Source organism: Rhinolophus sinicus, chromosome 3, assembly GCF_057876585.1.
Source record: "Rhinolophus sinicus isolate RSI-liver-muscle chromosome 3, RSI-T2T, whole genome shotgun sequence".
NCBI lineage: Eukaryota > Metazoa > Chordata > Mammalia > Chiroptera > Rhinolophidae > Rhinolophus > Rhinolophus sinicus.
This window is the reverse complement of record NC_142503.1, coordinates 159,794,760-159,814,820: the sequence shown is the minus strand read 5'-3', so window position 1 is coordinate 159,814,820 and position 20,061 is coordinate 159,794,760. Positions and strand designations below refer to the sequence as shown.

Here is a 20,061-nt window from a genome sequence, read left to right as displayed (position 1 = left end):
CTGCAACGCTTCTTAACCCAGCGCCCACTACACATTAGGCACTGCTCTGATCCCTGGTGATAAAGCAGCAAATAAAACAGACAGGTAGCCCTGCCCTCAAGTAGCTGATAGTCTAACAGGGACAACAGATAGATGATAAACAAGATGAAAAAAGCAAAATGTACAGGATGTTAGATAGTGATAAGTGTTATGGAAAATTAGGCTGAGAAGGGGTACAGAGATATGATCTCTAAGGCTGATTTCAGCTGAGAAATTCTGGGTCTAAAGCTCTGGTTAAGATGCAGGAACTGGCAGTAGGGAGCTGGGCAGGGCCCTAAGTGTGCAGGGAGAAGTGGGGGCGGCGTGTTGGTGCAGGGCCTTAAATCCCAGCTATGCTCTCAGGGAGCAGAACTGACCACCTCTGGGTTTCCTGGTTTGTCCTTGGGCCAAAGCAGATGCTGGGGTCTGCTGAAGAGTCCAGGGGTTATGGGTCCCTGGCAGGACCTCAGTCTTCAGGGTACTGCCTTGGAAAGTCTTCTAGGGCCCTCGCTATGCCTTCCCACTTGACTCTGGCCTTGGATGAACAAGAGACTGATCACTTCCACCTCCAGGGGCTCTCACACCACTTCCGTCCTTCCTCCTGGACCCTCCCCTGTATGGGAGCATGTCCCCTCTCCTTACATAGGGAGAAGGAAGAGGGATTAAAAACTCTCCCTTTTCCCACCAATTTTAACAATTTCTCTTCCTGTAGAGATTGCTTTTAAATAATAAATACTTCCTGTGAACTTCCTGTGTACTCAGGATGAGATCAGGTCTCTGAGGGATTCCAAGATGCATGGTTACTTCCCAGAGGAATTTACAGCCCACCTGGGCAGGTGAGGTTGACATACGAGGTGTGACAATTAAGTTTGCGAACTTGTTGCAACGATGTTACTAACCTTTTTTGATATCAGAGGGATTATTCATTATGAATTCGTATCAACTGGACAAACAGTTAACCAAGTTTACTATTTGGAAGTGCTGAAGAGGCTGCATGAAAAAGTTAGATGATCTGAACTTTTCACCAACAATTGATGGCTCTTGTATCACGACAATGCACCAGCTCACACAGCACTGTCTGTGAGGGAGTTTTTAGCCAGTAAACAAATAACTATATTCCAACACCCTGATCTGGCTCCCAATGACTTCTTTTTTTACCCTAAGATATAGGAAACACTGAAAGGAAGACATTTTGATGACATTCAGGACATCAGGGATAATAATGACAGCTCTGATGGCCATTCCAGAGAAAGAGTTCCACAACTGCTTTGAAGGGTGGAATAGGCGCTGGCGTCGGTGCATAGCTTCCCAAGGGGAGTATTTCGAAGGTGACCGTAGTGATTGATATTCAGCAATGAGGTAGGTAGCACTTTTTCTAGGCTGAGTTCGCGAGCGCAATTGTCTGATCTCGTACACACATACACATGAGAAAATAACTACAGTTTGCTCTGAAGCTTACAAAGACCTTTGGGCCAATCACTCTCTCTGTGGTCCCCATTTTATAATGAAATTGAGGCCCAGAAAAGCAAGTTCTCTTTCCTCTGTCTACGGTTGCCCCATGAAGTGGTAAGGAGAGGGAGGGGGAAAAGAAAAGTAACGTTTCCAAATAAAATGTTCTGGAGGTATGGGCAAGACTTCGGAGTAGGTGAGACAAAGGGCCTCTGCCTCCAACCCAGGGCAGGTGGAGCTGGGCATATAACCCATCCCTCTGCTTCTCCTGGGCCTGACAAGAAGTGGACTGAGGGTAAAACGAAAGCACGTTTTGGGATTGTGGATGTGCTCACTGGTTTAAAAAATGCCAAATTGCCCCAAGTGGGCAAGAATGGCAAAAGCCCTTGGTGGTGGTGGTGGTGGTGGTGGTGGTGGTGGTGGGCACCTTTCTGGTCCAGCTTTTCAGAGCGCCCTTTCTTTGCTCACCAAAGACAGAGAGCCATCAGCTGGAAAAGGTTCTCTGCTGTTTCAGGTTAATTCATTCAATTCTTATTCCAGGTACTCTGGCTACAGCTGTGAACAAAACAGGCCCTGCCCTCCCGCAGTTCTTACTTAGCCAGGAGCAGGCTCTCTTTTGGAGTAGCTTCCTGACCAGATTTTATTTCTTCTTGGAGGTGCCTTCTCCTGGCCTACCCCTTTCAGGGGAGGAACCTCAGGGATGGGGGGAAGAAACAAAGCCCTGCCCAGTCAGGGCCCCAGCAAAAATGGAGAAGCAACCATCTGGCTCTAGGAGACTGTGGTTTGAGGTCCAGGCCCACACTGTTCACAAGCAAATGACCTAACATCCTTGAGCCTTCCCCCCCCCCCCCCTCATGTGCCAATGGAATAAGACCTAGGAGGGCCCTGGTTTATTATGGGGCTAAAAGAAAATCAGATATGTCCATGTTATCGCCTCTCTGATCCACTGACCTCCCCCAGCCTGTTCTCTCTAGTTCTGCGTGGGAAATTCCCATCCCCACCCCAAGCTGAGCCCTCCTCACAGCCTAGGCTGGAGGAAGCCCATTCTGCTCAAATCAGCAAGGGTTACTGCTGTGCTGCCGGCCAGCCTCTCTCCTGCGCTCATCTTAACTGGGGTTTGGGAAGTGCTGGGGAGCCAAGGATGGCCAGCCTGGGCTGTGGCCTGTCGTGAGACAGGACAGAAGCCAGGACTCGCCCATGGCTGGGCACCCACTTCAACAGCACCCAGACGTAACCCCTGGGCCAAGGGCTGCCGCCTCACCCGCACCCCGTCTCGCTCAACCCGGGGGCCTAGCGTGTATGTGGCCCGAAGAGGCGGGAAGCACAAGTGTAAACATCCCTCAAGAAATCGCCAACTCTGCAATACCCATCCAAGGATTTTTTTTTTTTTAAGGGATTAGGGGGCGGGGTACGGGGGAGGGACGCAAAGGCTCAGAAGAGTGAGAGATGGGAAAAGTGAGCAGGCAAAACTCAACCGATTTCAGCGGAGACCCTGTGCACACGCGGCTGCCGCCCCACTGTGGTCCGAGCTCCCCGCGGCAGGAGGCGGGAGGAGGGGATGCGGAGAACCGGGCTATGTTTTATCGCCGCCCCGCGCACTGCCGCCCTGGCGCGAACTTTCCAAGACCCGCCCTCGGAGCGGCCGGCGGGCCCCAGGGGAGCTTGCGGGCGGCCGCCGAGCAGGGTGCGCACCGACTAGGAGGCGGAGAGGGCGTGCACGCTGGGACCCCTGGCGGCGCCGGAGAGAAGTCCCGCCCTCGGTTACCTGGGTTCAGAGGGTCGCGGACGTCCAGCTGAGAGGGCGCGGGGACGCAGTCCAGGCAGTCCAGAGACCTGGACGCTCCTCGGGGCGCAGCGGTCCACAGACACGCGGGCGCTGCACCTGGCCAGGCTGGTAGGCGCGCCTACCCTGCCGGTCCCGCCCGCGATCCCCCTCCCGCGCGGGGCGGGGCGGGAGGGGCGGGGAGGCCGGAGGAGGAGCCGCGGACAGGGGGCCCCCTCCCCTCTGGGGGCCCGCACCTAACAACTGACCAGCCACCAACACTGGACTCCGTGACCTCCAAAGGATCGCCCACCACCGCTCTCCAGGCTGCGGTACGACCAAAACCAAGCGCCCAAGTGGAGTCGTGGGGGGACGCAGAGGCACCCTCATCCCGTAGCCCTCCATGCTGTTCACGCCCACCCCCACTCCCAGGTGCTGAGGGCTGGGAGCCCGAGGCCTTCCTGAGGGCCGTGCCCCTGAGCATGCCCTTCAGAAGAATGCATGGGGTGGAGCACAGGGAGGAAAAAAAACAACTGGGTACCCGCAGCCGCACCCCACATGTCGTCTTCCCGGGTGGTAGAGACTCGTGGCTGTTGTGGCCCTGTTGTCAGTTCTACCTGGCTCTCCCAAGTGGGGGAAAAGTCGGGTGGATGTGGGGCGGGGGTGAGAGGGGTGTTGCTTTGCCACCCCTCACCCTTTCCCCCAGGTTTCCATTTCCCAGGTCTGGAAGGTGCTGGTCCTGGACCTGTGCCACTCAGTGGACAGTGATAAGAGCTGAAGGGACAAAGACACATTTGGTCCCTGGAACCCAGACTTTGTGTCTACTCCCAGGTGCTGAAGGAATAGGTTGCAGCTACTTCCTGCTCCCACCCCTCACCCTCCCAGAGGAACTCTGGAAAATCCACCCCTTGGACAAAACTCCCAGACGGAACTGGATGGTCGTCCCTCCTTGCAGCCTCAGGCTCCCTGAGCTCCTTCTGTTCCCTGCTTGGCCTTGTTTGCTAAGGGCACCAACCGTGGAAGGAGCACTGGACCCAGAGTCCAGAGGCCTCCGTTTAGCTCTGTGACTTTGGACAAGTCTCTGTGCCTCTCTGGGCCTCATTTTCTCCATCATTTGCAGTGAGTGGGTTGCAGCTGATTATCTTTAAGACCCTTCTTACAGATCCTGAATTGTGCAATTGGGCATCTTGCTTTATAAGGTTTTCTGTGACTACACATCTTGAGAAGGGGGGTGTGTGTGTCTCTCAGTCTAGATTAGCTTGTCCTCCCAGATTTAAGTTCTTGAAGGAAAAGTGACTGAGGGCGTACAAACAGGTAGGCAGTCTCCCTGAGCAAAGCAGACCTTGACAAGAATGGCTGGCAAAGGGGAATGGATCCTGCTCCCAGCTTATGCTGAACTCAGAGTGGACTCAGACAAGTCCCTCATTACTAATCCTCACTTTGCCTTCCCAGGGGTGTTGGGAGGCTAAATGAGATATTAGATATGAAGCCCTTTGAATGGGGAAGGCAAGAGGTGTGCTTTTTGATGTCATCTTTTGATGCCCCTGACATTGATGGATGTTGGAGGCAGAATAGGGCTTGAAATGTTCAAAGCCGAGCGCTGGCCTCGTTTCCACCCTACAGAAGCTGCAGCATTCACAGCCAGGCATGGACCCCCCCCCCCCATCACCCCCAGCAAAGTGAACAGAGATGCACAATACCCCACCAGACTCTGGCCCACGGCAGGTCATTTGTGTGCACCGTGGGAAACTAAAGCAGGAAGATGAAGAGGCTCCCAACCTAAAGGGAGGTGGTCCATGGATAAGCAGTGAACAGATCAGCATGTCTTAGCTGAACACCTGGTTGGCAGGTGCCACAGATATCCACCTCTGATCTCAGGGAGATTAACATCTAGCTGAATGGTTAAACAGGAACACTTTGGAGAAAGATGTGGAGTGAGGAAAGGCTGTTGTGGATGGTGCGCACCCAGAGAGGGCAGAGCAGGGGAACCGGGTTGGGGCTTCCCATGCAGCCCAAGAAACTTGAAGCACAGGATGAACTGGGAGGAGCATTCTCATGGGAGAAGGAGCTGAGCCAAGGTGCAAAGGGGGGACGGAGCAGAGTGGAGGGTGTGGGAGTCCCAGGGAGGGTCTGGAAAGCCAGGCTGAGAACTATAGGCCTCAGAGGATTTTTGAGACCACACCAGTTGGGGAGATATGGGCACCGGATGCTCCTGGAGAGGCCCAGGCCCCAAATTACCCAACGAGGCAGCAGATGACATGTCAAGAAGGCAGGGAGGTGACAGGGCAAGAGCAGCAGGACTCAAGCAACCTGTATTCAAAGGGCTTTGAGCAGTTGCTTCTCTTCTCTGTCGGTTTCTTTATCTCTAAGTAGGCATCCTAGCCTCTTTCCTTTTAGGGTTATCATGAGGACCACAGCACGCATTTGGAAGTGCTCTGTAAACGGCAGAATGCTGAGTGCATTTAACATTTGGGGTTTTGTTGTTTTTTTTCTAGGGCCTCTGTAAACATTTGTGGAAATGACCCACATTAGGTTGGTCCCTGCATGTCTCTTCGTGGCAATGGGTGGGTGGACCACACAAGGGGAGCGGGGTGCAAGCAGTCAGAGGGAGCCAAGGAGGGTAGGAACAAAGGAGAGTGGCAGTCATAAATGTCACATCTACTTTGGACACCTTTACAACATAACAATACCCTTTGGGGGAGAATAGTCCTGCCCCATCTATATGACTGGGAATCTCCCATCTCTGCCTCTGCCTCTCGTGGCACCTGGGCGTTTAGGGTGCACAGTATCAGAAGTTACTTTCCCAACCAGGTGCTTACTCCTCAGGGGGCTCACCAGCTCCTCCCTGGTGGGCCCAGACTGTCTGTCCTCTTTGTTCAAAATACCTTGTGTGACAGCAGAAACAGTGCAAAAGGGACAGTCATCCCCACTTAAGAGCAGGATTCAGGGCGCTCACACATTCTCAGCCTTCTAGCACCCAATCCTAACTTAACCCATAAGTCCGCTCCCTCTTTTTATCTCCTCTGTAATGGAATCACTAGGGCAGGGTTTACTGCTCCACTTTGCAGATGAGAAAACTGAGGCCGGGAGAGGTGCCAGGACTTGCTTGCAGTGCCAGATCTAAAACAGCCACCTCCCTCACACCGTTGGAGCTGCCCTGCTGCAAGGCCCTATTTCCAGCCATCTTTTCATCAGGGCTGGGAGTATTATCCTCATTGTACAGAGGAGGACGTGGCTGCTCAGAAACAGTACATGGTTGACAGGAACTTCTCAAAGAGCTTTCTTTTCAGCCACTGTGTTCAGACAAGCGGTCAGTGCTGTAATTAGTTTTCTAGGGCTGCCGTAACAAATTACCACAAATGGAATGGTTTAAAACAACAGAAACTTCCTCTCTCACAATCCTGGAGAAAGTCCCAAATCCAGGTGTCAGCAGGGCCAGACTCCCTCTAAAGTTTCCGTAGGAGAATGTGTTCTTGTCTCTTCCAGCTTCTGGTGGCCCCACGAGTTTCCTAGATTGTGGCAGCATGACTCCAATCTCTGCCTGTCTTCCCATGGCCTTCTCCTCTGTGTCTCTGTGTCCTCTCCTGTTTGTATAAGAACACCAGTCATTGGGTTCAGGATGATCTCATTTTGAGATCCTTAATTACATCTGCAAAGACCTTTTTCCCAAATAAAGTCACAGTCACAGGGACTGGAGGTTAGGACGTGAACTTATCTTTTGGGGGGATAATGTTCCACCCAAAGTGGTGTCTTTCCTCCTACTGGCAGCCACTGGTGATATCTGGAAGTCAGTCTCCTCTTCTTCTTCCTTCCATTTCTCACCTCATCTCAGCTACAGCATCTTCTTCCATCTGGTGGTGTTATGGAGGAGAAAGGAGACAAGCCATATCAGGACCTTGCTGGGGGCATTGAGTTGGGGGAATCACCTCCCTTCTACTTCCTCTCTCACTGCCTCACAGTCTGACCATGGCCCTTTCAATAGCATGCTTTGCACCACTTCCTCTAAACTCTTTCCATCATGGAGTACCTATGGGAGATATCTTGCCCCTTTTGGAGAATGTGCTCACCCCACCCTGTGTCCCAGCCCCTCGTCTGATGCCCAGGTGCTGACAACCCTTTGCCAGGAAGAATAAAGCTTTGCCTTCCATGAAGAGAGCACAGACTCCCGGGCAAACCCCCTGGGGTGGAGAGCATAGTCCCTCCCCAGGTGGAGATCCTGTCCTCAGAGCAGGATTGAGGGAGGCAGAGCATGAAATGCTGGCCCTTGAAGAATGTGTGCAGAGAAGGAAAATGCTAGAAGGGAAGGAGAGTGACTTACCTTGTCTGGGACTCCCCTTGGCCAGGGCCAGGCCAAATGGCTGAACTTAGGCTTGGGCCCCTGCCTCCCCAGGAAGAGACAACGAGGACCCGACATCTCGGGTGTCTGAGGGAAGACCCAGGCCTGCCCCTTGCCAGGCAGGTTCCTCAGGGTCAATATCCATCAAGAACCAGAGAATCCAAAGGGTCATTTGACCTCAGCAGTAAAGACGCTCAGAAAGAAGCAGAGATACCATGAGAGCAACCAGCAGACCTGTGGTGTCAGGGCTGCTTCTGTCTCAGATCCCAGCTTCCCAGGCCCAAGGCAGTAATTTTGCAGCAGCCAAAGGCCCACAACCCTCTATACAACGGGTTTGGGCAGCTGCCTGCTTGCAAGGGGAGAACTAGGAGACTGGTCTTGAAGCTCCATGAGCAAAGAAGCGCACTGCTTTATTTGGGTGGAGGGCTTATTTGGGTGGCTAGGGAAAGGGCACACATAGAGATTATGAAGGAGGTTTAGCCCACCTTCCCCTACAAGTACCATCGTTACCCCACTATAACCACCGTTTTCTCCTACTAGCCTCAGAGGGTCTCTGTGCCTGATCCCAAAATGCTGTAGCAAGAAAACGTAATAATCAGTCCAGTGGTTCTCAGTCCTGGCGGATGTCAGTATCAGCCACCAATTCAATCCGAATCTCTGGGGGTGGGACCAGGTCTTCCCCAGGTGATTCTCATGTGCAGCCAGTGTGCAGACCCCCAGGTAGTCCAACCCCCTCAGCTGCCGGACTCTTGGGGCGCCTAGAGCCAAGGTCCCATCTGGGTCCTCATCATCCAGCTCCATCTACAGTGCCCTGGGTTAGACTCACCACACAGCAAACATACTATTTATACAAAGAGAAGCGTGCAGAACACAGGGCGCCTGCCATGACCACTCCAGCACACACATAGCGATGGCGGTGGATTTCCCGAGCAGCAAGAACTATTGCACTTCCTGCCTGAATTCTTGACCGTCCAGGGCATGGGGTTCCCCACTTCCCTGAGTCTCTCCCTCTGCCAGCCAGCTGAGCCCTCACGGCACTGGCGCGGACACGGCACATGCTGGAGGAGTGGCAAGGTGGGCAGCCTCTGGCATCTGCTCTCAGCCTAAGGCTGCTGCGTCGCCTCCAGGGCTAACAGCCTCTCAGGATTGCCCCACAAATGCGTGACTGCTCCGGTGAACCCAGAGACGCCCTCCCTGACCCCAGCTCTCTCTCGGTCCCTAGGTACCAGCTGTCTGCAAGCCGGAAGCAAAACCTGGACTCCACTCTCCTTCAAGAACCACACAAATATTCATCACTTTTAACCCAGCATTCCCACACCTAAGAATGTATCCTAAGGGAATAATCCTCACACAATGAAAAAGCTCTTTGAACAAAATTCCAGCGTTATATCTAACAGCGGGGGAACTTGAAGCAACCTAAATCCAGCTCTAGAGCACTGGTAAGCAGCAGCCCACCCACTTTAAAGCGAATTGTGAAGACTGTTGCCGCGTGAGAACACGCTGATGATATGGTGTTGAATACAAAACTGCGTTGGGCACAAGTCCAGCTGTGAAAAGTTGTCTATGTGTCTGTCCAAGGGCTGGCGGGGAATTGGGGAAAGAAGAAAACCCGTATTCCCGTTTACTAGCTTTAGGATTATGAGTCTTTTTCTGATTTCTGGTATTGTGGCAATAGTGTGTGTGCAATAAATGCATAGTTGTCGGAATATATGAAAGTAATTATTAGTAGTCTTGCATTAAGGGACGTCTCTTGAACACACCTATTCAAGCTCAGGTGTAAATGAGCACAGGTCCTCTGTGGGCTGTCTTTGTGGAATATTTGCATTTGAAAGAAGCTAGCATTTCAGACAAACTGGCATTTAGGCCAGCGTGGCAGAGCTATCTTACAGGTGGGTAAGGCCCCAAAGTCCCCACCTGTAGATAAGCCCCCTTCTCCATGCTCCCACCTACTCGGACCTCCGCCCTCTGTGTACCCAGTTTGTGGAGCAGCAGCGGGAGAAGTTACAGGTAACAGCCTCTGAGCATCACCTGCTCTGCACATTATTTTATGCATTAACAAGACAATCTGTGGGGTCAGACAGGAACACTGACCAGGTAAGAAAGGTGCAGAGGGTCCACAGACAGCACAGGGCAAGGTTGAAATCTAAACCCTGGTGGGGTTCAGTGAGGATAAGGGCTTCTGCTGTCTGTTTTTGGGTCCTCCCCCCGGAGGTGGAGGGGCGACCTCCTCAGCGGCAGCCTGGATGGGCAAGGACACTTCTAGAAATAGGGCTGGGACAGAACGCTGACCCTAGGAAGGAGAGGGGCTGGCGCTGGGCCCCAGGCTTTCTTAAAGTCTGGGTGTGGACCTTTTGAAGTTGTGTTCTCAGGAAAGGCCAGAGGAAGCTTTGCTGTGCTCTGGCCACACCCAGCTCAGGAGCTGTGGGAGACAGAAGTACTGCCTTTCTGCTCTCCTGGGGCCAGGCTGGCTGGGCAGGGCAGCTCTGGACCCAGATGAATCCTAAGACAGAGCCAGTCTACTTAAGGCGTGGAAGTCCCGAGTCACACAAAACATTTAGCCAAGCAGAACGCTTTGCTTTGACAAGAGGATTTAAAGTGATCATTGTAACCAGTGTTTACCAAGCTCTTAACAGACCAGACATGATATCTCATTTGATGCTCCCTAAATCCCACGTCTAATATTATGCCTGTTCCATAGATTTGAAAGTTGAGGTCATGACTTGTATAAGGTCACACAGCTAGGGTTTACCTCAGGACTGGTTCAAACTTTGTGCTCTCAATTGCTGAACAATTCTGCCTTTCTTGGTAATCAGAGGGTATATTTCAATGTCTAAAAATTAAATATATATACAATTTTTCCTGGAACATGTCTACTCTGAGGTTCACGAAAACATACATCCTACAGCTAATGTTCAAAATATGACTCCTGTGCACATTAACCAGCCAATCTTGAGGCTTTCACAAGATCAAGCCTTTGAGAAATCGTCCACTTATGGGAAATATGGAGTACTTGTAGTCAATTTCGTACATTAGCATACGCGGAGGTAGAGATATCTATTAGCTATTCCAGGAACAGTAAGATCCTGAAAGGGCAAGTGACTTGCCTGAGGTCACCATGAATTAAAGGCTGAATTTGCATTAGGTTGCCATCTGGGCTTTCTTTCTCCTCAAAGGTTGTTGTGCAGCTATTTTCAGGGTGGTTTCTGATATGTATACTAGAAAGTCCCTTTGGATCCAGCCTGTGTCACATCAGCCTACATGGTTTATTTAGTTTTCCTTTTAAAGATCTAAGGGTGATGTCTTCCTTCCAACATGCAGATCTGAGCGAGCCCAGCGGGTTGTCCTGGCCTCCGAGGAAAGCCACAGTGGCTGGGAATCTGCTAAGAGCCGCGATCACAGTGCCCCTCATTATCGAGTCACATTCTGACCAGAGCCGGCTTTGAGAGTACTCCTGAAATCCCTGCTAAATGTTTTAGCGTGGGCAGGGAGTTGCTAAAGAGAGGGAGAAGATAGTAGAAGGCTGCGTAAATATTTAATGTAGCCCCAAGTTGGTCTCCTGAATTACAAAACACTAATGTCTTTATCACAGTCTAACAAACAGCCCTTTCTGGGGCTCACATCAAACCCCGGGTCAGAAGACTCCAGATAGGGACTCTTTCTATTACTCAAACGCTCTGTTCCCACCATCCTTCCAGCCCACACCCATGTTACCCCTCACCTCCCTAGCATGTTCTCATTACCAAGGACCAAGGGAGAGGTGGGACAGATTGCATCATCCCTGCTTACAGAGAAGGAAACTAAAGCTTAAAGGGTCAGGCAAGCTGGTAAGTGCTGAGCTCAGGTTTCTTCACCTAGATCCTGAACATTTCCTGCCCTACCTTGGGGTCAACACAGGGAGGCCCCCAGGACCATGGGACTCCTGTGATTTCTCCCTTCCCAGAGTTCAGTTCTCCTGTAATAAAGGACAAAAGGGAGTCAGCAAATTGCACAGAGACAAAGGGCCATGTAAGACCCAAAGCCAAATTCACTCCCAGGACTGTCAGCGCTGGGGGCCAGAGGACTCAGGGCAGGGGCTAGTCCCTGAGTCAGGTCAGCCCCTGCCCCACGCTGCCAGCCCAGGCCCTGGCTCCAACCCCCCCATTTCACCTCTTCATCAGTAGTAGCAGCATCCCTGCCCTCATCCACCACCTCAGAGTCAGGTATTTCATGACTTCTCTGTAGTTCTCCTGACAACCTGGTGAGGCAGATGTGGTCCCTGAGTTGGCACAGAATGGTTAAGAGGCTTGGTCAAGCTCATGCACTTGGCAAATGGCTGAGTCAAGACTTGAACCCAAGGGCATGTTTTCTTGGTGACTCTAGACACCAAGCTCGCCATCTGGCACCCCAGTATTCCCCTCACAGCTGACCTTCGGATCACTGGTTTGACGGCCCCAGCTCTGTCCTGGCTGGTACAGCTTCAATTTTAAGGCTCACCCTCCCAACGCACAAGGCATCTGTCCACTTGAATTGCAGGACCAGTGCGCCAAGGAGCACAGTGGGGTCTCATCACCCCGGGACCAGGTCAGAAGCTCACAGGTGGGCCAGGGCTCACAGGGTGCAGGGAGGAGGCTTCATCTGGGCCATGATTTCTGTGACAGATGCTGTGGCAGGCTGAAGAACGTCCCCTTAAAGATGTCCACGTCCTGATCCCAGATCCCATGAATATATTACCTTACATGGTGAACGGGATTTTGCAGATGCGATAAAGTTAAGGATCTTGAGATGGGACAATTATGCTGGATTATCAGAGCGGGACCCTTGTAGTCATAAGAGCTCTTGTAAGAGAAAGGCAGGAGGGTTAGAGGCCAGAGAAGAAGTGCGATGATAGAAGCAGAGGTCAGAGTGATGCAGCCAGGAGCCAATGATTGTGAGCAGCCTCTCGAAGCTGGAAAAGGCAGGAAATGGATTCTCCCCGAGAGCCTCCAGAACGAAACACGGCTATGTCAACACCAACACCTTGATTTTAGCCCACTGAAGACTGATGTTGGAGTTCTGATCTCCGGAACTGTAAAATAAAAGATGTGTGTTGTTTTAAGCCACAGTGTTTGTGGTAATTTGTTAGAGCCATAGGAAACTAAAACTAATAGAGGTAACCAAGATAAAAGGGATGTGGTCCCTCATCTGGAGGAGCCTTTAAGGGGCCATGCAGGATCCCCCAGAGGGCTTGTTAAACACAGATCCTGGGCTCCACCCACAGACTTTCCGATTCAGTAGGTCTGGGCTGAGAATTTGCTTTGTAACAAGCTCCCCAGAGACACTGGCTAGGGATCACACTTTGAGAACTGCTGGTGTAGAGCAGAGGTTTTCAAATTTTAATATGCATTCAATGTCCCGGGGATCTTATTCACAGGCAGGTTCTGCAGTTAATTTGTTCATTTATTTGTTGCTGTGCTTATTGCCAGAACCCTCTGCTAGAATGTCAGGGCTGTGAAAGCATCACCTTTGCTGTCGCTGCCAGAGCAGCACCTGGCAATAGATTCCCAGTGAACATCTGCTGAATGGACGGGTGAATGAGCAAGGCTTTGGAGCTTGCAGGAGCTGTTTATGCCTGACATGGTGATGTGGGTGCCCTTGCTGATGCCATGGAGTGAATGAAATCCCACGGGGACAGCATGATGCTCAGGAATGAAAAGGGAATGGAGAGGGGCAGCAGGAGCAGCCACAAAACAGGAGGAGAGGGGAGAGTGAGGAGACTGCCAGGGGAGGGGGCTTCCCGGAAGGAAGGGAAGACAGCAGCTCCAGGAGCAGAGCGCCAAAGGGGTCTCAGAGGGAGGGACACCTTAAACCTCCAACTCCCGTTGTTGGGAGCTGGGTGGCATCACCTGTGAAGGACTGAACGAGTAGGGAGGGCTGAGGGACTCAGACATGCATCCATTCTTTTCTCTCTTAATTAGACAATTTATGAAAGCAATACATACATGTTGGGAAATATTTTGGAGAATTCTGAAAAATATAAGGAAGAAAAATGAAATCTCCTATAACTGCCATACCCAGAAATGAGCCCTATTTATATTTTTACGTACTTTAGTCTTTAATACATGTATCTAACATGCACAATTTTCCTTCAAGTTGGGGTAATACTGTTTATATCTTTAAATCCTGTTTCTTTTACTTAAATATTTTTTATGTTAATTTTGAAGAACAAAATATAATTTTTGAAGGGTGAATAATATACTTTTGCACAAATGTACCATAATTTCACTATACCTTTACAGTAGTCCCCCCTTATCTGCTGTTTCGCTCTCCGCGGTTTCAGTTACTTATGATCAGCCTCAGTCCAAAAATATTAAAAGGTAGATTCCAGAAATACACAATTCATAAGTTTTAAATTACATGCCTTTAAGTAACATGATGAAATCTAGTTATGTGAATCCTCCCTTTGTCCAGCACGTCCACTCTGTGTGTGGACAGCATGTCCACCTGTCACTTAGTAGCCATCTTGGTTATTATGTATTTATTTGCCTTATTTCTTCTTTGGTGAAGTGTCTATTGAAATCCTCTGCTTATTTTTTTTTTTTTTTTAAGGAGGGCACAGCTTATTGGCCCATGTGGGAATCGAACCGGCAACCTTGGTATTATGAGCACTGCGCTCTAACCAACTGAGCAAACCGGCCACCCCTGCAGACTCCTTTACATAATCTGAAGGTAATCCTTTGTCGAGATATAATTTGTAAAACTTTTCTCCCAGTCTGTTTTCATTTTCAGTGTATTTTGCAGAGCAAGTTTTTAATGCTGATGACATCCATTTATTATTACTTTTTTCTTTTACCGATTATGCTTTTGGTGTCTAAGAACTCTTTGCCTAACCCAAAGTGACAAATATTTTCTCCTGTGGAAGTTTTATAGGTTTGCATTTTACATTTAGGACTATGATTCATTTTTGAGTTAATTTTTGTATAAGATGTGGGGTACGTGAGGTGTTTAGTTTTGTTTGTCTTGCAAATACTCCTAGATGTCCAATTGTCCCGGTCATTCATGCACTTGTGCAAAGCACATGTGTGTGCACCCGGGGGCTGGATGCTCATGTGGGCACAACTCCATTTACTCTCCAAATGGACACAGGAATTTGTCTTTGCACCACACTCCTTTCCCACAAGGGGAGACAGTGCTTGGTGAGAAGTGCCCTAGGCTTGGGATCATATTTCTGCGGTTTCCAGCCTGTCCCTGACTCTCTAGAAGAAGTCATGCCATCTGCTCAGGCCACAGTTTCATTATCTGAAAAAACGGCAACAACAACCCTGATCTCACTGGGTTGTTGTGAGGGCTGTGGAGATGTAATCTGGTAGCCGGATTCTAGACACACACACCTACAAACTGGGGAGCTTTTCCAAGGCAAGGAGATGGACCTGAGCAAGAGCTGTGGGTGAAGGGACCCACAGCTTGGCTGGCACAGGAACTCCTGATGCATTTCCACGGAGCTATATTTCTGGAAACTCTAGCAAGCAGCTTCAAAGACTGCTCTAGTCTCTGTTTCTTTTCAGTGAAAGGGCTTCCATTGCAGTTTGAGGGATTGAAGTTAGACATTAGGAAGAACTTTCCCTTTGCCAGAGGAAGAAGTGAAAAGGGATAACTGAGTTGATGGTAGGGAGAGTAGCGTGGGTATTTCCTGGTTGCACTAGTCCAGACTTCCTTCCTTCCCGCGCGATCCTCCCTGGGCCTAAACCAGCCGGCCTCATCAGGGTCGTTCTCGCTCTGGTACAAGCGGGCTTGCTTGGTAAGGGCCCTTGCAGCCCTGCAGGTGGCGCCCTCGTGCTGGTTCAGGAGGCAGCGCAGACTTGGTCTGCAGCAGCTGTGACCTGTGGCCAGGGCCTGGTCCCCACCGTAGGCCACGGAGAGCCTCAAGCTATGGGCTGCAGGACCCCAGGCCTCAAGCCTGCAGGAGCCAGAGTTAGCTGCTGTGGCATCTGTGTGAGACAGAAAAAACCCTGGCTTTGTGGACCGCCCACCTGCCCCAAACCGTTCAAGGGCCTTGTCATGTGGGATTTTCCTAGGGTGCCACTCAGTGTGTCAAAAAAACCGGGTTCAAATCCTGGTGCTGCCCCTCACTGCCTGAGGACACCAGACAAGTCCTTAATTTCTCTGTTTTCCTACCTGAAAAGTGTGAACAATCCCTCCTGTCTTATAGGGCTGTCAAAACACACAATAAGCACTTAAAAAATGTCAATCAGGAAAGGTTATATTGCCAACTAGATGGATATTGAAGGCTAGAATCACAAGTGGTTTTATTTTTATAAACTAATTAAGGTAATTATAATTTCAAAAAATTAAATAGACAATTACAGGTTTAAGTAATTTTGGTTTTACATTTTGATATACATTACTTATAATTTGTATTTGGCCTTTCCAATTTAATAGATACTTTTTTAATATTTTAGAAAAAATAAAATTATTTTTCACATACCTTTTCAAAAGTTAATTTTTACAGTTGATTTAATTTACATTGCTACCGTGTTTCCCTGAAAAATATGACCTAGCCAGACAATCAGCTCTAATGTGTCTTTTGGAGCAAAAATTAATATAAGACCCAGTCTTATTTTACTATAATATAAGACCGAGTCTTTATAATATAATATAATATAATATAATATAATATAATATAATATAATATAATATAATGCCGGGTCTTACATTAATTTTTGCTCCAAAAGATGCATAAGAGCTGATTGTCCGGCTAGGTCTTATTTTCGGGGAAACACGGTATGATGAAAATATATTAAAACTTTATAGTCTTGATGTAATTCATTTTATTTTTCATCCCATGGATCATTGAGAATGAGTGCAAATAAAAATAATGATAGAAAGAGCAATTATGAAAGTGGGGCTCCAACAAAAAGAGGCGAAAAGAAACAGAAAATCATGAAAGCGACAGTCTGCTTAAGACTTTTAAAACTGCCAACAACAAAAGTGAGCAGATTTTATTTACCTGTACCGCTAAAAAACTCTCCTACAATCACTAAAAATGGAAAAAGGAGCTGAATAAAGAGCTAACTGTGGACGGTCTTAAATAAAAATTAGTAAACACCAACAGGGAACATCGATGGGATGTTTTTAAAGAACACCAGGCTATGCCCACTATTCAGCCGGACAGAATGCTGTGTCTGGGGAGGGGAGAGGCACTAATGACACGGTATATATACAGAAAATAAGAAAACCTAGGTTAGAAATGACTTAAATTTTGATGCTAAAATACGCAAATACATAAGACAGAGTTTTAAAAAGTGAAACAAATAATTATCTAGGGTGTAGAATTCAAAATGAGATTATTAGTTTGGAGGGTAAACAGTGACAGAAGAAATTAAACAATATAATTTTTAAAAAACGAATATTATTCAGATCAATTAGATTGCATCCGAGACAGAAGCAACATCGGATGACTAATATTTATTGTACAAGATTTGAACTACAGAAAAAGAAAACAAATTAAGGAGTATTTCATTCGTTTTATGCCTGTTATAAAAAGTATAACTTTCGATTAAAGTGACAAACAAAATAACAGCTTTCAATTATAGGCATTGCTTTTAAAACCTTGTCAAGGGTAAATCTCTGATGATACCACCAATGTGATCACGAAGGAAAAAGTATATGAGCCAGAATTTTGACAAAAAATGCGGAAACATTCTCTGTGCTGTGTACTGCTCATGGTTTCAGTTCATACTAGAAGATGTGGCTTCAACTGTGCCAATTCAATGGCATTATTTGGACAATTCAGTGATTATATATGATATTTTCTGGATCTGTTCCAAGATAGAACATCTTGATGAAACGCATATCAAATTTGACCTTAGAACCACTCACAGATACTTGATGGGAAGGGCAGCAAAACGCTCTTAAAGGAATCAGAAGTAATTTGGACAAGATACAATATGATTTGAGGAGTTCAGTGAAACAACAAAAGGTCCTCAAATAAAGTGCAAATCATGGTGCTTGACAGAAAGTGAAATATTTTTAAAAATTGTGCGACCCATAATTATTTGGTATGAACTCTTGCTTGTCATAAATAATGTTAGCAAAAGGTTGTTTTAAAAAACAGATCTAAATTGTCTGTGTCATTTTTTAGAGAACTGAAAATACTTTTAAATCTTTTTAAAGGTTATTTTTTATAAATAGATCAAAACTTCATGTATAATATATAATAAAACTGATACACGGTATGACAATTAAGTTCGCGAACTTGTAATGATGTTGCTAACCTTTTTTTTAAAAAAATATATCAGAGGGATTATTCATTATGAATTTGCACCAACTGGACAAACAGTTAACCAAGTTTACTATTTAGAAAGGCTGAAAAGGCTGCATGAAAAAGTTAGATGACCTGAACTTTTCACCAACAATTGATGGCTCTTGCATCACGAAAATGCAACAGCTCACACGGCACTGTCTGTGAGGGAGTTTTCAGCCAGTAAACAAATAACTGTATTGGAACACCCTCCCTACTCACCTGATCTGCCCCCCAATGACTTCTTTCTTTACCCGAAGATAAAGGAAATATTGAAAGGAAGACATTTTGATGACATTCAGGACATCAAGGGTAATACGATGACAGCTCTGATGGCCATCCAAAAAAAAAGCGTTCCAAAATTGCTTTAAAGGGTGGGCTGGGTACTGGCTTCAGTGCATAGCTTCCCAAGGGGAGTATTTCGAAGGTGACCATAGTGATGTTCAGCAATAAGGTATGTAGTACTTTTTCTACGATGAGTTTGCAAACTTAATTGTCCGACCTCGTATATCAATAAAATATAAGGAAATTAGAAAATAGAAATAAAATGCTCAGATGACTATAAAGGAGAAGATTCACATTCAAATAGTCAAATAGAGACTATATTCTGGGCTTTGTAGACTAAAGCAGAGTCTAACTGAGGAGAGATTTGAACAAATGAGCAAAGTACTGGTATTTTTGTTTTTCTTTAGAATATCCCACTGTTGAAAAATGTGAAAGAACTTAAGAAATGCCACATGGATTCTTGACGCTAATTAAGGAATGTAAATCAACACACTGCTTCCTTCATCAAGAAAGTCTTGCTATGAAACAACACCAGCTGAATTAAAGCGTGTGCCTAGGGACACAATCTTTCACAACCTCTCTGTCGTCTCATCACAGACCAGCAACCAATATTTCATGGCCTGGCATTCTGAGTAGTACCAAGCTAGACACAGCTTCGGGAGATGTGGAAATCTATAAATGATAGCAATTTATATGGGAAAATTAGCATATTATGTAATGTTTCCTGTAATAATAAGTTACCACAGATAACTTCACTACAGTGTTTGAACATGATATGTAAAATGTATGGTTCACTTCTGAATCTAAGTACTGCTTTATGGGATATGTTTATAATTCTAGTTGCTATTGTCTCAGAAAACTGAAGTTTCTCCCTCTCGAACTTAAAGCAAAACTGTCTAAGAACTCAAGAATGGTTGTCTAATTTGGCATTTCTGCCAACGGAACAAAAACTTTTGTAAAAATCTTTGTTATAACAACATACATAGTAATTTTGTTGAAATAAAAAGAGAAAAATTTTATGGACTAAAGAAATAATATATAACTTACATGTGTTTTTATTTTATTATTCTTTCAAACCTCACTGGCTTATCGACAGAACACTACCGAGGAATCATTTACCTAGTAATGATTAAATGCTGTCATCTTTGATATTTCACGTTCAGCCATAGAAAAACCAGCTTTCAGTCATATGAAAAACACTATTTTTCAGTTTTGTCATTATTAAGGTATATTTGTCAAGGTAGCAGGAGAAAGAATGTTCTTTTCAGGGCTCGTGAGCCTGATTAATAACTTTTAAGTATTTAGTCACACGGTTGGGGTGAGGCCTCCGTTTGTACTCCTGCTCCAGGCCTCAGGAATGTTGGGATCCGGCATGAAGACCTCTGCCAACTGGAACATGACGGGCACGTGCCTCACACGCCTTCTTTTGAGAGGCTGTGAGGCATAATGGGGAAAACCTGGGTCTGAAACAAGAGGACCCCCCCTCACTCGCCTTATTTTCCTTTGTCATCTATAAATCAAAGGTGATACTGCCTGCCTCACAGTGATGTTTAGAACTCATGTGAAATAGTATACGTGGAAGTGCTTCATCACATGGATAGAACTGTCCAGATGGAAACTATTCTGCCCATGGTTCCATGCCTTATCTCCTTCCAAAGGAATAATGGCTTGCCCCAGGTGTTGACTCAGTGGCCACTGTCATATTTTATACCACACGCTTCCTCTCACCCTGTGGGCCCAAGAATAGTCAAGTGACCTATGAAATAAAAGTAGACAAAGATAAACTAGAACAGGGAAAAATATTTTGATCCTCCCACTGATTCCCCATCCCCCCCAGGACATCCTGACCTCCAGCATGCACTTCTCTCTTCTTTACTCTGCCTCCACTCCTGCATCACCCTTTCTCTCCATCTCATAAATGTAGTCACAGTTTTCTTGTGGCTTAAGCAAAGAAAT

General features: G+C 47.4%; 1 protein-coding gene and 1 long non-coding RNA gene across 2 annotated transcripts in view; one reads left to right on the top strand and one right to left on the bottom strand.

The window, feature by feature from the left end:
- Nucleotides 1-3,365, bottom strand: part of PAQR5 (progestin and adipoQ receptor family member 5) — a 71,576-nt gene extending 68,211 nt beyond the window's left edge. Inside the window, exon 1 of the mRNA XM_088797326.1 lies at nucleotides 3,233-3,365. The gene's annotated coding sequence lies outside the window, so the exon portion shown is untranslated. The remainder of the gene's footprint in view (nucleotides 1-3,232) is intronic.
- A 13-nt stretch (nucleotides 3,366-3,378) lies between these two features.
- Nucleotides 3,379-19,169, top strand: LOC141570563 (uncharacterized). Its single transcript, XR_012494687.2, has 4 exons — nucleotides 3,379-3,561; nucleotides 8,788-9,004; nucleotides 14,130-14,249; nucleotides 18,513-19,169. It is a non-coding gene; the product is annotated as an uncharacterized LOC141570563 (long non-coding RNA).
- Nucleotides 19,170-20,061: the final 892 nt, after the last annotated feature.